The sequence below is a fragment of the Hylobates moloch genome, unplaced genomic scaffold (assembly GCF_009828535.3).
Source record: "Hylobates moloch isolate HMO894 unplaced genomic scaffold, HMol_V3 SCAFFOLD_22, whole genome shotgun sequence".
In the NCBI taxonomy this organism is placed as follows: domain Eukaryota; kingdom Metazoa; phylum Chordata; class Mammalia; order Primates; family Hylobatidae; genus Hylobates; species Hylobates moloch.
In genome coordinates this window covers 48,028,763-48,043,871 of record NW_026652297.1, presented here as the reverse complement: position 1 = coordinate 48,043,871, position 15,109 = coordinate 48,028,763, and the positions used below count along the sequence as shown (strand labels likewise).

Sequence of the window (15,109 nt, the reverse complement as noted above, 5' to 3'; positions counted from 1 at the left end):
TAAAGAAACTAGGCCGGGCACAGTGGTTCACGCCTGTAATCCTAACATTTTGGGAGGCCGAGGTGGTCGGATCACTTGAGGACAGGGGTCTGAGACCAGCCTGGCCAACGTGGCACAACCCCATCTCTACTAAAAATACAAAATTTAGTCAGGCATGGTGGCATGCACCTAGAATCCCAGCTACTCGGAAGGCTGAGGCAGGAGGATCACTTGAACCTGGGAGGCGGAGGTAGTGGTCAGCTGAGATCGCACCATTGTACTCTAGTCTGGGCAACAAGAGCAAAACTTCATTCCCTCAAAAAGAAAATAACACTATTTGTTCAACAGAGACTTATTGGATCTTTTTCTGTTAGGCTGTGATATTCGTGTGCAGGCCAGAATTACAGTATTTGTCATTTTAGGAACAGGGCACACATGAATAAACATTAAGGTCTAAAGGCAAATAGTAACTGCTATCCCTAAACAGCTGAAATGTGGCTACTTCAAACTGCAATATGCTGTGAGTAGGAAAGACACACCAATTGTCAACAAAAAGAATATATGCAAATGAAAAATGTGAAATACTTCATTGTGTATTTATAATGATTTCAGGTTGAACTCAAAAATATAAAATTATGTATGTGGCTTGCCTTTGCAGCACACGTTGTATTTCTCTTGGATACCACCAGTCAAAATTCAAAGCTTAATGCCAGGTGTGGTGACTCACATATGTAATCCCAGCATTTTGGGAGGCTCAGGCAGAAGGATCACCTGAATCCAGCCTGTCCAATATGGTGAAAACTCGTCTCTACACAAAATAAAAAACTTAACCAGGCATGGCTAACTTAGCCTGTAATCCCAGCTACTCGGAAGGCTGAGGCAGGAGAATTGCTTGAGCCTGCCTGCAGTGAGCCGAGATCACACCACTGCACTCCAGCCTGGGTGACAGAGTAAGACTCTGTATCAAAAAAACAAATTAAAAAAAAAACCTTGGGTTATCCCTACACTGCATCTGTTCATATTGATAAATCACAGAGTGCCTATATTGAGCTTCTGCAAAAGATTTTTTGGGGAGGTGAAGGAAGGAGCAGTTCCATCATGTAAAAGATTAATTTTTAAAAGCTTCAAGATTAATCTGTGCTTTAAAAAAGGATTTCACAACTATTTTACTTGTTGTATTTGTTCTTGGCTGAGTAACTTCAGTTGTACTGTGAGTAAGAAGTTTTGGTCTGTGAAAAACAGTTGATATTAATATAATAAAACATTTAGAAGATATTTACAGGTCTTTCTCACACAGCTTTGCACTGCTAAATATTATTATTATTATCTGAGATGGAGTCTCATTCTGTTGTCCAGGCTGGAGTGCAGTGGCACGATCTCGACTCACTGCAACCTCCGCCTCCCAGGTTCAAGCTATTCTCCTGCCTCAGCCTCCTGAGTAGCTGGGACCGCAAGTTCACACTAACACACCTGGCTGATTTTTGTACTTTTAGTAGACACAGGGTTTTGCCATGTTGGCCAGGCTGGTTTTGAACCCCTGGCCTCAGGTAATCCACCTGCCTCAGCCTCCCAAAGTGCTGGGATTACAAGCGTGAGCCACTGTGCCCAGCCAATTTTTAAACATAATCCATTCTGCCTTCATTTTACAGTGAAAAAAATCATTTTGGTGACTTGAATTTTGAAGATAGCAATTTTCAGACATCCAGGTGAGACCACCTGGATGTCTCCAAAGTCATCTTTTTTGTAAGATAAATATGCAAAAGTCACTTTTCCCCCAAACCAGCCCAATTATATTTCTGAATCTTAGATGAACTGTCCCACAGCACAGCCAGAAGCAGCTTGCTTTATCATCTTAAAACTTTCCTCTCCCTTATAACTCAGTCCCAATGAATATACACAGATGCACAACCTCAATCAGTAAGCAAGACTCTATCCACTTCAACATTCCTTCCATGAGTAGAGAGAGGCTTTCTGTTCCTACCCCCCAACACTCAAACTACTCATGTGTTACCCTTCAAAATCAAGCCAGAATAACTTTTCTAAAGGGCAGATCCAAATTATTTTAAGAGGAAACTGCTATGAGACCATTTAATGACTGCCACTGCTTTTGTAGGAGCCAAGGCCTTCCTCCATTTGGCCACAAAAGTCTATCTAAGCAATCCCATCACGCCCACATGGCACCGCTCACTCCACACAGAATGGGCAATGTATGTGAATATGTGAGCATATTTGACTCCTCTCTGCCTTTACTCATATTTGAAACACACTGCCTCCCTTCTGGATGCACCAGTGACTGATCTGGGTGTGCCATCCTTGCCTTCTCCCCCCAAAATGCTCAGTAACTCTTCATTGCATTTTTCTGAGTATTAAGCCTCCCAAGGACAGGGTTCTTGCTAGAACCAACTTTGCACATCTGATGCTTATACTAAATAAATGTTTGTTCAATAAATGAATCTAAATGTTAATTTTAATATAAAGAAGTTATGATGAGAGTGGAACAAAAGGCCCATCTTGGTCAAATTAATCTTTCCTTAGGGAAGACAATGGATTTGTTTCTGCAGATTATCATCTTACCTCTTAATAACAAACTTAATTCGATTGCCCACTTGAAAGATGCTTTCCAGCCTTGGGATTCCATGCAATGATGGGCCTCTGAAAGGAATGTTTTCCGGTAGTCCTTCCACATTCAGCTCATTCACATGTGTTTCAAATTTTGGGTATGGTACAGCCTTGGCTTCAGTGCTCCCCAAGGCTTCAGCTGAAAAAACCAAAGTAATTCAGAAGATTATGTTTGTGTTGAAATCAGATTTTAGTACAATCCAAAGCAAGGTTCAGGTCAATTTTCTTTAATTGGAAAAACTCTAGAAACATATTTACTAACTATTGAAACAGAATTAAAGCAAAGGCAACTATAAACGACCCATCATTAGACAGATCAACGAGACAGAAAATTAACAAGGATATTAAGGACTTGAACTCAGTTCTCGACAAAGCAGACCTAATAGACATCTAGAGAACTCTCCACCCAAATCCACAGAATATACATTCTTCTCAGCACTTCATCGCACTTATTCTAAAATTGATCACATAATTGGAAGTAAAACACTCCTCAGTAAATGCAAAATACGGAAATAATAACAGTCTCTCAGACCACAGTGCAATTAAATTAGAACTCAGGATTGAGAAACTCACTCAAAACCACACAACTACATGGAAACTGAACAACTGGCTCCTGAATGACTAGTGGGTAAATAACAAAATTAAGGCAGAAATAAAGATGTTCTTCAAAACCAGTGAGAACAAAGACACAACATACCAGAATCTCTGGGACATATTTAAAAGAGTGTTTAGAGAGAAATTTATAACACTCAAGGCCCACAAGAGAAAGCAGGAAAGATTTAAAACTGACACCCTAACATCAAAATTAAAAGAGCTAGAGAAGCAAGAAGAAACAAAGCTAACAGAAGACAAGAAATAACTAAGATCAGGGCAGAACTGAAGGAGACAAGAAAAACCCTTCAAAAATTCAATGAATCCAGGAGCTGATTTTTTGAAAAGATCAACAAAATAGATAGACCACTAGCCAGAATAACAAAGAAGAAAAGACAAGAATCAAATAGATGCAATAAAAAAAAGATAAAGGTGCTATCAACACTGATCCCACAGAAATACCAACTACCATCAGGGAATACTATAAACACCTCTATGCAAATAAACTAGAAAATCTAGAAGAAATGGATAAATTCCTGGACACATACACCCTCCCAAGTCTAAACCGGGAAGAAGTCAAATCCCAGAACAGACCAGTAACAAGTCCTGAAGTTGAGGCAGTAATTAATGGCCTACCAACAAAAGGAAGGCCAGGACCAGACAGATTCACAGCTGAATTCCAGCAGAAGTACAAAGTGGAGCTGGTACCATTCCTTCTGAAACTATTCTAAACAATAGAAAAAGAGGGACTCTTCCCTAACTCATTTTATGAGGCCAGCATCACCCAGATAAAACCTGGCAGAGACACAACAAAAAAGAAAATTTCAGGCCAATATCCCTGATGAACATCGATGTGAAAATCCTCAATAAAATACTGACAAATCAAATCCAGCAACACATCAAAAAGCTTATCCACCACAATCAAGTCGGCTTCATACCTGGGATGCAAGCCTGGTTCAACATACACAAATGAACAAATGTAATCCATCACATAAACAGAACCAGTGATAAAAACCACAGGATTTTCTCAATAGATGCAGAAAAGTCCTTTGACAAATTTCAACACCCTTCATGCTAAAAACTTTCAATAAGCTAGATATTGATGAAACATATCTCAAAATAATAAGAGCTATTTATGACAAACCCACAGCCAACATCATGCTGAATGTGCAAAAACTGGAAGCATTCCCTTTGAAAACTGGCACAAGGATGCCCTCTCTCACCACTCCTATTCAACATAGTATTGGAAGTTCTGGCCAGAGTAATCAGGCAAGAGAAAGAAATAAAGGGTATTCAATTTGGAAGAGAGGAAGTCAAATTTCTGTTTCCAGATGACATGACTGTTTATTTAGAAAACCCCATCGTCTCAGCCCCAAATCGCCTTAAGCTGATAATCAACTTCAGCAAAGTCTCAGGATACAAAATCAATGTGCATAAATCACAAGCATCCCTACACACCAATAATAGACAGAGAGCCAAATCATGAGTGAACTACCATTCACAACTGCTACAAAGAGAATAAAATGCCTAGGAATAAAACTTACAAGGGATGTGAAGGACCTCTTCAAGGAGAACTACAAACCACTGCCCAAGGAAATAAGAGAAGACACAAATAAATGGAAAAACATTCCATGCTCATGGATAGGAAGAATCAATATTGTAAAAATGGCCATACTGCCCAAAGTAATTTATAGATTCAATGCTATCCCTATTAAGCTACCATTGACTTTCTTGACAGAATTGGGAAAAACTACTTTAAATTTCTTTTTTTTTTTATTATTATACTTTAGGTTTTAGGGTACATGTGCACAATGTGCATGTTTGTTACATATGTATCCATGTGTCATGTTGATTTCCTGCACCCATTAACTCGTCATTTAGCATTAGGTATGTCTCCTAATGCTGTCCCTCCCCCCTCCCCCAACCCCACAACAGTCCCCGGAGTGTGATGTTCCCCTTCCTGTGTCCATGAGTTCTCACTGTTCAATTCCCACCTATGAATGAGAACATGCGGTGTTTGGTTTTCAGTCCTTGCGATAGTTTACTGAGAATGATATTTTCCAGTTTCATCCATGTCCCTACAAAGGACATGAACTCATCATTTTTTATGGCTGCATAGTATTCCATGGTGTATATGTGCCACATTTTCTTGATCCAGTCTATCGTTCTTGGACATTTGGGTTGGTTCCAACTCTTTGCTATTGTGAATAGTGCTGCAATAAACATATGTGTGCATGTGTCTTTATAGCAGCATGATTTATAGTCCTTTGGGTATATACCCAGTAATGGGATGGCTGGGTCAAATGGTATTTCTAGTTCTAGATCACTGAGGAATCGCCACACTGACTTCCACAATGGTTGAACTAGTTTACAGTCCCACCAACAGTGTAAAAGTGTTCCTATTTCTCTAGATCCTCTGCAGCACCTGTTGTTTCCTGATTTTTTAATGATGGCCACTCTAACTGGTGTGAGATGGTATCTCACTGTGGTTTTGATTTGCATTTCTCTGATGGCCAGTGATGATGAGCATTTCTTCATGTGGTTTTTGGCTGCATAAATGTCTTCTTTTGAGAAGTGTCTGTTCATGTCCTTTGCCCACTTTTTGTTGGGGTTGTTTGTTTTTTTCTTGTAAATATGTATGAGTTCAAAAGGCAGGGGTTGCAATCCTAGTCTCTGATAAAATAGACTTTAAACCAACAAAGATCAAAAGAGACAAAGAAGGCCATTACATAATGGTAAAGGGATCAATTCAACAAGAAGAGCTAACTATCTTAAATATATATGCACCCAACACAGGAGCACCCAGATTCATAAAGCAAGTCCTCAGTGACCTACAAAGGGACTTAAACTCCCACACAATAATAATGGGAGATTTTAACACCCCACTGTCAACATTAGACAGATCAACGAGACAGAAAGTTAACAAGGATATCCAGGAATTGAACGCAGCTCTGCACAAAGTGAACCTAATAGACCTCTACAGAACTCTCCACCCCAAATCAACAGAATATACATTTTTTTCAGCACCACACCACACCTATTCCAAAATTGACCACATAGTTGGGAGTAAAGCTCTCCTCAGCAAATGTAAAAGAACAGAAATTATAACAAACTGTCTCTCAGACCACAGTGCAATCAAACTAGAACTCAGGATTAAGAAACTCACTCAAAACCGCTCAACTACATGGAAACTGAACAACCTGCTCCTGAACGACTATTGGGTACATAATGAAATGAAGGATGAAATAAAGATGTTCTTTGAAACCAACGAGAACAAAGACACAACATACCAGAATCTCTGGGACACGTTCAAAGCAGTGTGTAGAGGGAAATTTATAGCACTAAATGCCCACAAGAGAAAGCAGGAAAGATCCAAAATTGACACCCTAACATCACAATTTAAATTTCATATGGAACCAAAAAAGAGCCCGCATAGGTAAGGCAATCCTAAGCAAAAAGCACAAAGCTGGAGGTATCACGCTACCTGACTTCAAACTATACTACAAGTCTACAGTAACCAAAACAGCATGGTTCTGGTACTAAAACAGACATATAGACCAATAGAACAGAACAGAGGCCTCAGAAATGACATCACACATTTACAACCATCTGATCTTTGACAAACCTGACAAAAAAAAGCAATGGGGAAAGGATTCCCTATTTAATAAATGGTGTTGGGAAAACTGCTTGAGCCATATGCAGAAACTGAAACTGGACCCCTTCCTTACACCTTATACAAAAATTAGCACAAGATGGATTAAAGACTTAAACGTAAGACCTAAAACCATAAAAACCCTAGAAGAAAACCTAGGCAATACCATTCAGGGCATAGGCATGGGCAAAGACTTCATGACTAAAACACCAAAAGCAACAGCAACAAAAGCCAAAATTGACAAATGGGATCTAATTAAACTAAAGAGCACAGCACAGCAAAAGAAACTATCAACAGAGTGAACAAGCAACCTACAGAATGGGACAAACCACAGAATGGGACAAAATTTGTGCAATCTGTCTATCTGACAAAGGGATAATTTCCAGAATCTACAAAGAACTTAAGCAAATTTACAAGAAAAAAAACAACCCCATCAAAAGTGGGCAAAGGATATGAACAGACACTTCTCAAAAGAAGACATTCATGCAGCTAAAGAACATATGAAAAAAAAGCTCATCATCAATGGTCATTAGAGAAATGCAAATCAAAACCACTCCAGTTAGAATGGTGATCATTAAAAAGTCAGTAAACAGAAGATGCTGGAGGGGATGTGGAGAAATAGGAATGCTTTTACACAGTTATTGGGAGTGTAAATTAGGTTAACCATTGTGAAAGACAATGTAGCGATTCCTCAAGGATCTAGAACCAGAAATACCATTTGATCCAGCAATCCCATTACTGGGCATATACCTAAAGGATAATAAATCATTCTACTATAAAGACACATACGCAAGTATGTTCACTGTGGCACTATTCACAATAGCAAAAACTTGGAACTAGCCCAAAAGTTCATCAATGATAGACCAGATAAAGAAAATGTGGCACATATACACCATGGAATACTACGCAGGCATAAAAAAGGATGAGTTCCTGTCCTTTGCAGGAACATGGATGAAGCTGGAAACCATCCTTCTTAGCAAACTAACACAAGAACAGAAAATCAAAAACTGCATGTTCTCACTCATAAGTGGGAGTTGAACAATGAGAACACATGGACACAGGGAGGGGAACATCACACATTGGGACCTGTTGGGGGGTTGGGGGCTAAACAAGGGATAGCATTAGGAGAAATACCTAATGTAGATGAGGGGTTGATGGGTGCAGCAAACAACCATGGCACCTGTGTATAGCTATGTAACAAAACTGCACGTTCTGCACATGTACCCCAGAACTTCAAGTATAATAAAAATAATAATAATCACAAAATCCCACCCCCAATCCAAGGCCACAATTTAATTAAAGTCTATAAAACAGGACAAACAAAAAAATCACTCTGTTTATTTCACTCCACAACTTGTATGTGTGGCTTACAATGCATTTACTTTAATATCAGTCTTGATAAACTCTGGGGCAGAAAGCCAGGGGTAACCCACCTAATCCTTTCATGAAACGTCTCCAACATGGCCTCGAGTGTGTGGGATCTTTCTCAAGCCCCCATGCTTGAGTGCCATTTGCTGATGGCCCTTCCCCATGAGTGAAGAAGCTGTGTCACTAGTTGAACACTAGGTACAAGAGAGCATGAGAATCATGCTTGCAGCTGTAGTTAGCTAGGGGGCTGGTGGAGGGCACTGCTCCATGATTGTGCATTCTGAGTTCTCCCATTTTAATGATAACTGTATATGTTTTCTATCTTTGAAGATACTTGCATTTTTACATATCAGAATCCCAAAGCTGAGAAATAAAAATTTTAAAAACTAAAATAATAATAATAAGAATAGCCAAGCACAGTGGCTCACGCCTGTAATCCCAACACTTTGGGAGGCCGAGGTGGGCGGATCATGAGGTCAGGAGATTGAGACCATCCTGGCTAACACAGTGAAACCCCATCTCTCCTAAAAATACAAAAAATTAGCTGGGTGTGGTGGCGGGCACCTGTAGTTCCAGCTACTCAGGAAGCTGAGGCAGGAGAATGGCATGAACCTGGGAGGCAGAGCTTTCAGTGAGCAGAGATCGCACCACTGCACTCCAGTCTGGGTGACAGAGCGAGACTCCATCTCAAAAATAAATAAACAGTTAAATAAATAAATAAATAAATAAAAATTACCCATCATTAACAGCCTGATTTTGGCAAATTTAAGTGCCCTTGTCCCAAGACAAACTTAATAACTCTAAGATCTTAAAAGATTGAATTCTATTTTTCAATATCCTTAGGAAGAAGAGAGAGAAAGAAAATCATTATAGACAATAAAGAATACAACCTAAATACTATTTTTTTTTTCTTTTTCAAGATGGAGTCTTGCTCCGTCACCCAGATTGGAGTGCAGTAGCATGATCTTGGTTCATTCCAACCTCTGCCTCCTGGGTTCAAGTGATTCTCCTGCCTCAGCCTCCTGAGTAGCAAAAATTACAGGTGCCCACCACCATGCCTGGCTAACTTTTGTACTTTTCAGTAGAGTTGGGGTTTCACTATGTTGGCCAGGCTGGTCTCAAATTCCTAACCTCAAGTGATCCACCCATCTCTGCCTCCCAAAGGGCTGGGATTACAGGCATGAGCCACTGCACCCGTCCTGCAAATACTATTTGGAAGCAGCCTTTTACTACGAACTGTTCATGACTGTAATAACCCTCCTCCATTTGCTGCTGCAAACTGGCACATTTCAGGCTAAACTTTCATCTACACTGAAACAACAAGATCAATGTTCTTTACCCCTTCAACCTCGTGAGCAAGATATATATATATGTATATATAAAACTTTGCACACAGAATTCATGGAATGGGAAATAAAAAATGTAAGCAGAGGCCAGTTTAGATTACAAGAAGCATAACAACGAAAGTTAGCACATGAAGATTTTTTGGATCCAGATTTAAAGCAAAATTTTTCAGATAATGAGAAAATGAGATACTGTCCATGTAAGAGTGAGAAACTTGGCTGGGTGTAGTGGCTCATGCCTGTAATCCCAGCAGTTTGGGAGGCTGAGGTGGGAGTATCACCTGAGTTCAGGAGTTCAAGACCATCCTGGCCAATACGGCTAAACCCCGTCTCTACTAAAAATAGAAAAATTAGCCGGGCGTGGTGGCATGTGCCTGTAATCCCAGCTACTCAGGAGGCTGAGGCAGGAGAATCACTGGAGCACAGGGGGCAGAGGCTGTAGTGAGCCGAGATTACGCCATTGTACTCCAGCCTGGGTGACAGTACAAGACTCTCTCAAAAAAAAAAAAAAAAAAAAAGAAAAGAGTGAGGAAACTCAACTAAGGGCTGCATATGAGCTGACACCAAAAAAATCATTGTCAATTTTGTCAGATGTGATGAGATACTGGCTGTGTAGGAATACGTAAATGCTGTTCGGGGATGCACACTGAACAGATAAAATGATGTGATGACTGATGTGCTTTGCAATATTCCTGCAAAGGGAGGTAAAGGAATAGAACAAAATGCGGAACAATCTTAAAGATCACAGAAATTGAGGAATGGGTATTTTAGTGGTCATTGTACTATTTTCTCTACTTTTGAATAGGTATAAAAATTGTGATTTAAAAATGTAAAATAAAACAGCTGGGTGCTGTGACTCATACCTGTAATCCCAGCACTTTGGGAGGCTGAGGCAGGTGGATCACATGAGTCAGGATTTCGAGACTAGCCTGGTCAACATGGTGAAAGCCTGTCTCTACCAAAAATACAAAAAACAAACAAACAAAAAATCAGCCGGGTATGGTGGCAGGCACCTGTAATCCCAGCTACTCAGGGGGCTGAGGCAAGAGAATCCAGGAGGCAGAGGCTGAAGTGAGCTGAGATTTTGCCACTGCAGTCCAGCCTGGGTGACAGAGTGAGAATCCACCTCAAAAAAAAAAAAGAAAAAGAAAAAAAAGTAAAAATGAATTGACTAATCCCTGCTCTGAAGCCACATCCAAACAGAACTCTAAAAAAAAGATTCAAGCAATTTACATGGTGCTGCTTATATGCACATCTCCCTCGCACCTCTGTATGTAACATTTAAATATTTTGCAACATGATGGGTGGGAGTGGCTCAAAGCTGGACATGCTGGCATGTGCCTGTAGCCCCAGCTACTTGGAGACTGAGGCAGGAGGATAACGTGAGCATAGGAGTTCCAGTCCAGCCCAGACAACATAAGAAGACCCTGTTTCTTTTTTTTTTTGAGATGGAGTTTCACTCTTGTTGCCCAGGCTAGAGTGTAATGGTGTGATCTCAGCTCACTGCAACTTCCGGCTGCTGGGCTCAAGCAGTTCTCCTGCCTCAGCCTCCCGAGTAGCTGGGATTACAGGCACACACCACAACACCCAGCTAATTTTGTATTTTTAGTAGAGATGGAGTTTCTCCATGTTGGTCAGGCTGGTCTCAAACTCCCGACCTCAGGTGATCCACCTTCCAAAATGCTGGGATTACAGGCATGGGCCACCGCACACGGCCAACCCTGTTTCTTTAAAAAGAAAGGTCGGGGAGCTGTCAGGGAGCTCATTGATGAATTATTTTGGCGATATCAACAATTGCTATCAAAACACCACTATAAAATCCAAAATTATATCTATTCCCAGATCTTTCTCCTTACTTCTAAACTCATTTATCCAACTGTCTCCTCCACCTCTACACCTCAACTTAAATGTCAACTCAAAATAAATAAATTAATAATTAATTTATTCTTAGACTGGCTTTCCTCTAACATCTCAAGACGTCTTAAATTCTTACTTAATGTTATTAGTAACAAATCTCAAAGACTCTAGTATACAGACTCTTTGATATAAGAAACACGTGTTTTTGAGAAACCACACAAAATAAAATACTTATCATAGCTGTAAAAACAAATATGCCCATAAACAAATAACAGTAAAGGATTAGAGGCTTTCAGTCACACTAGAGAGTGATGTTAAATAAAATTATTCTGTTAATTCAACATGAAAATATATAAACCTAATATATAAACCTAATTCTAACAAACTTTCTTTTTTTTTTTTTGAGATGGAGTGTCGCTCTGTCACCCAGGCTGGAGTGCAGTGGTGCAATCTTGGCTCACTGCAAGCTCCGCCTCCTGGGTTCACGCCATTCTCCTGCCTCAGCCTCTCCGAGTAGCTGGGACTACAGGCGCCCACCACCACGCCTGGCTAATTTTTTTAATTTTTAGTAGAGACGGGGTTTCACCGTGGTCTCGATCTCCTGACCTCGTGATCCGCCCACCTCGGCCTCCCAAAGTGCTGGGATTACAAGCGTGAGCCACCACGCCCAGCCAAAACTATCTACAAAATAAAAAAGAACCAATTGTTGAAGTTGAGAGTGAAAAAAGTGGAAGTTTCAGAAAGAGGTGAGGCCCACTGCAGAATGTGCTCCTCACGTATCATCAAGGCTGCCCCAATCACACCCCTTGCCTCCCCATCCCCTTATTCTACTTAATTCTATCCCAGACCTTAACAACTTATGTAGTAAATATCTCCTACTTACTACACCTTTCCCCACCAGATTGAATGCTCCAAGAATGTATGGGGCAGTTCCCCCCCGCACCTGACTCATAGGTGCCAAATGACTGCAGAATTATGAGGCTGGAAGTAGTAAATATTTCCTCAATACTTGCAGTGGTTCACAGCCATGAAAAATCTAATATTTCCTGTCTCCCTTTCAGGAACCTTAAAGAAAGCAGCAATACTGTCGTAGGCATTTGAATGAGAGCAACTCGATTTTAAATAGGAGCTGGGTAAAATGAGGCTGAGACCTACTGAGCTGCATTCCCAGATGGTTAAGTCTTTCTAAGTCACAGGGTGATGGAGGAGGTCAGCACAATATACAGGTCATAAAGACCTTGCTGATAAAATGAGTTGCAGTCAAAAAGCCAGCCAAAACCAAGATAATGACGAAAGTGACCTCTGGTCATCCTCACTGCTACACTTCCACCAACACCACGGCAGTTTACAAATGCCATGGCAACATCAGGAAGTTATTCTCTATGGTCTAAAAGGTGAACCATAAAAATAATCCACTCCTGGCGGAGTTTGGTGCTTCTCACCTGTAATCTCAGCACTCTGGAAGGGCAAGGCAGGTGGATCACCTGAGGTCAGGAGTTTAAGACCAGCCTGGCCAACATGGTGAAACCCCATCTCTACAAAAAATACAAAAAAAAAATTAGTTAGGTGTGGTGGTACATGCCTGTGATCCCAGCTATTCAGGAGGCTGACACAGGAGAATTGCTTGAACCCAGGAGGTAGAGGTTGCAGTGAGCCAAGATCGCACCATTGCACTCCAGCCTGGACTCCATCTCGGAAACAAACAAACAAAAAAACCAGTATGAGAGCCTGGGCGTGGTGGTTCACGCCTATAATGCCAGCAGGTTGGGAGGCTGAGGTGGGTGGATCACCTGAGGTCAGGAGTTCGAGACCAGCCTGACCAACATGGTGAAACCCCATCTCTATTAAAAATACAAAAATTAGCTGGGCATGGTGACAGGTGCCAGTAATCCCACCTACTTGGGAGGCTGAGGCAGGACAATAGCTTGAAGCTGGAAGGTGGAAGTTGCAGTGATCCGAGACCCCGCCACTGCACTCCAGCTTAGGTAACATGAACGAAACTCTATCTCAAAAACAAAACAGTAAGAGAAAACTGGAGCTGAGTTCTACTCATTGTATTTACTTTCCTAAATAAAACATCATTATAAAAAACATTACTCAGTAATATAATTTAATTGAAGGGGAAAAAACAGACTTACCAAATTTTTTTGCAAAAAGCTGATCCACCATCTTTCATAATTTAGTGATTCTGGTATACCATACTTCCTTCACTATCGAAATCACAGGAATACAAGTTTTCTCAATCTAATGGGTTTAATAACTTAGGTTATTAAATATTATTATTATTATAAAATGGCAGTATATTTCTTTCCTGTGACTAATTTTTTTTTTTTTTGAGATGGAGTCTCGCTCTGTCGCCCAGGCTGGAGTGCAGTGGCACAATCTCGACTCACTGCAAGCTCCGCCTCCTGGGTTCATGCCATTCTCCTGCCTCAGCCTCCCGAGTAGCTGGGACTACACACACCTGGCTAATTTTTTGTATTTTTAGTAGAGACGGGGTTTCACCGTGTTAGCTAGGATGGTCTCGATCTCCTGACCTCGTGCTCCACCCGCCTCAGCCTCCCAAAGTGCTGGGATTTCAGGCGTGAACCACTGCACCTGGCACCTGTGACTAATATTATTTCTAAGATCCAGATTGTATTTATTACTGAAACAATGCTGACATACACTGCACAAAAAAAGGAAGAACCAGACATTCGTTAAAGCTAGGAAAAAGCAGAACTGTGTGCTCAAGAACCACTAGCAGTCAGGACAGGCTGTCTCATGCCTATAATCCCAGTACTTTGGGAGGCCAAGGCAGGCAGATCACCTGAGGTCAGCAGTTCCAGACCAGCCTGGCCAACATGGTGAAACCCAAACTCTACTGCAAATAAAAAACAGGCAGGCATGGTGGCAGGTGCCTGTAATCCCAGCTACTTGGGAGGCTGACGTAGGGAGAATTGCTTGAACCCAGGAGGTGGAGCTTGCAGTGAGCTGAGATCATACCACTGCACTCCAGCATGGGCAACAGAGGAAAATGTCATCTCAAAAAAAAAAAGAAAAAAACAGTGAACAGTTAGCAGGTGCCATTTGCTATGGGGAGACTAGGGATACGATCTTGCTGGCAGTCCTTCCATTTTAGTAAATCTAAACAGTGTGCTTCCATTCTTTTTTGTCTGCACTCCACTCCAGAGCCAAAACAAGTAAGAAAATCAATTATATTTCTATTTCTTTCAAAACACATCTAACAATTAAGAGATGATATGCATGGCTCCATACTCTAAAAGGAACCTTCTTATGTCCTGGGTATCATGGACATTTGATGAATGCTTGTTCGGTTGACTAGTGTAGACTTCAATAATAAACTGTTCAATGCTTTATGCCAGATAAATCTTGCATGTCAAAAGTAGGACAACTATTGTGCTTTTAGTTATGTCTACCCATAAATGCAACATTTAATGTATTTATAAGGGGTTAATAAAAATAAAATGAGTTTATTGTTCTAAAGAGTATTAGAATTTCGATAACATGAATTCTCCTGTCCTGGAACATAATTAAAAGTAAGAGGGATCTTATTTCATGTGAAAGGTACCATTAAAAAATCATTGTTAAGCATTAAATAATTATTTCACACAATCTTCTAATCTGATTTAAGACTGAAGACCTACCTCCTGAAGCTGGTTTATCAAGTTGTAAGTCTTCATGTGTTGAATTCATAAGT

General features: G+C 40.7%; 1 pseudogene; it reads right to left on the bottom strand.

Moving 5' to 3' along the window:
* Positions 1-218: 218 nt before the first annotated feature.
* Positions 219-15,109, bottom strand: part of LOC116461840 (tubulin beta-8 chain-like) — a 17,745-nt pseudogene continuing 2,854 nt past the window's right edge.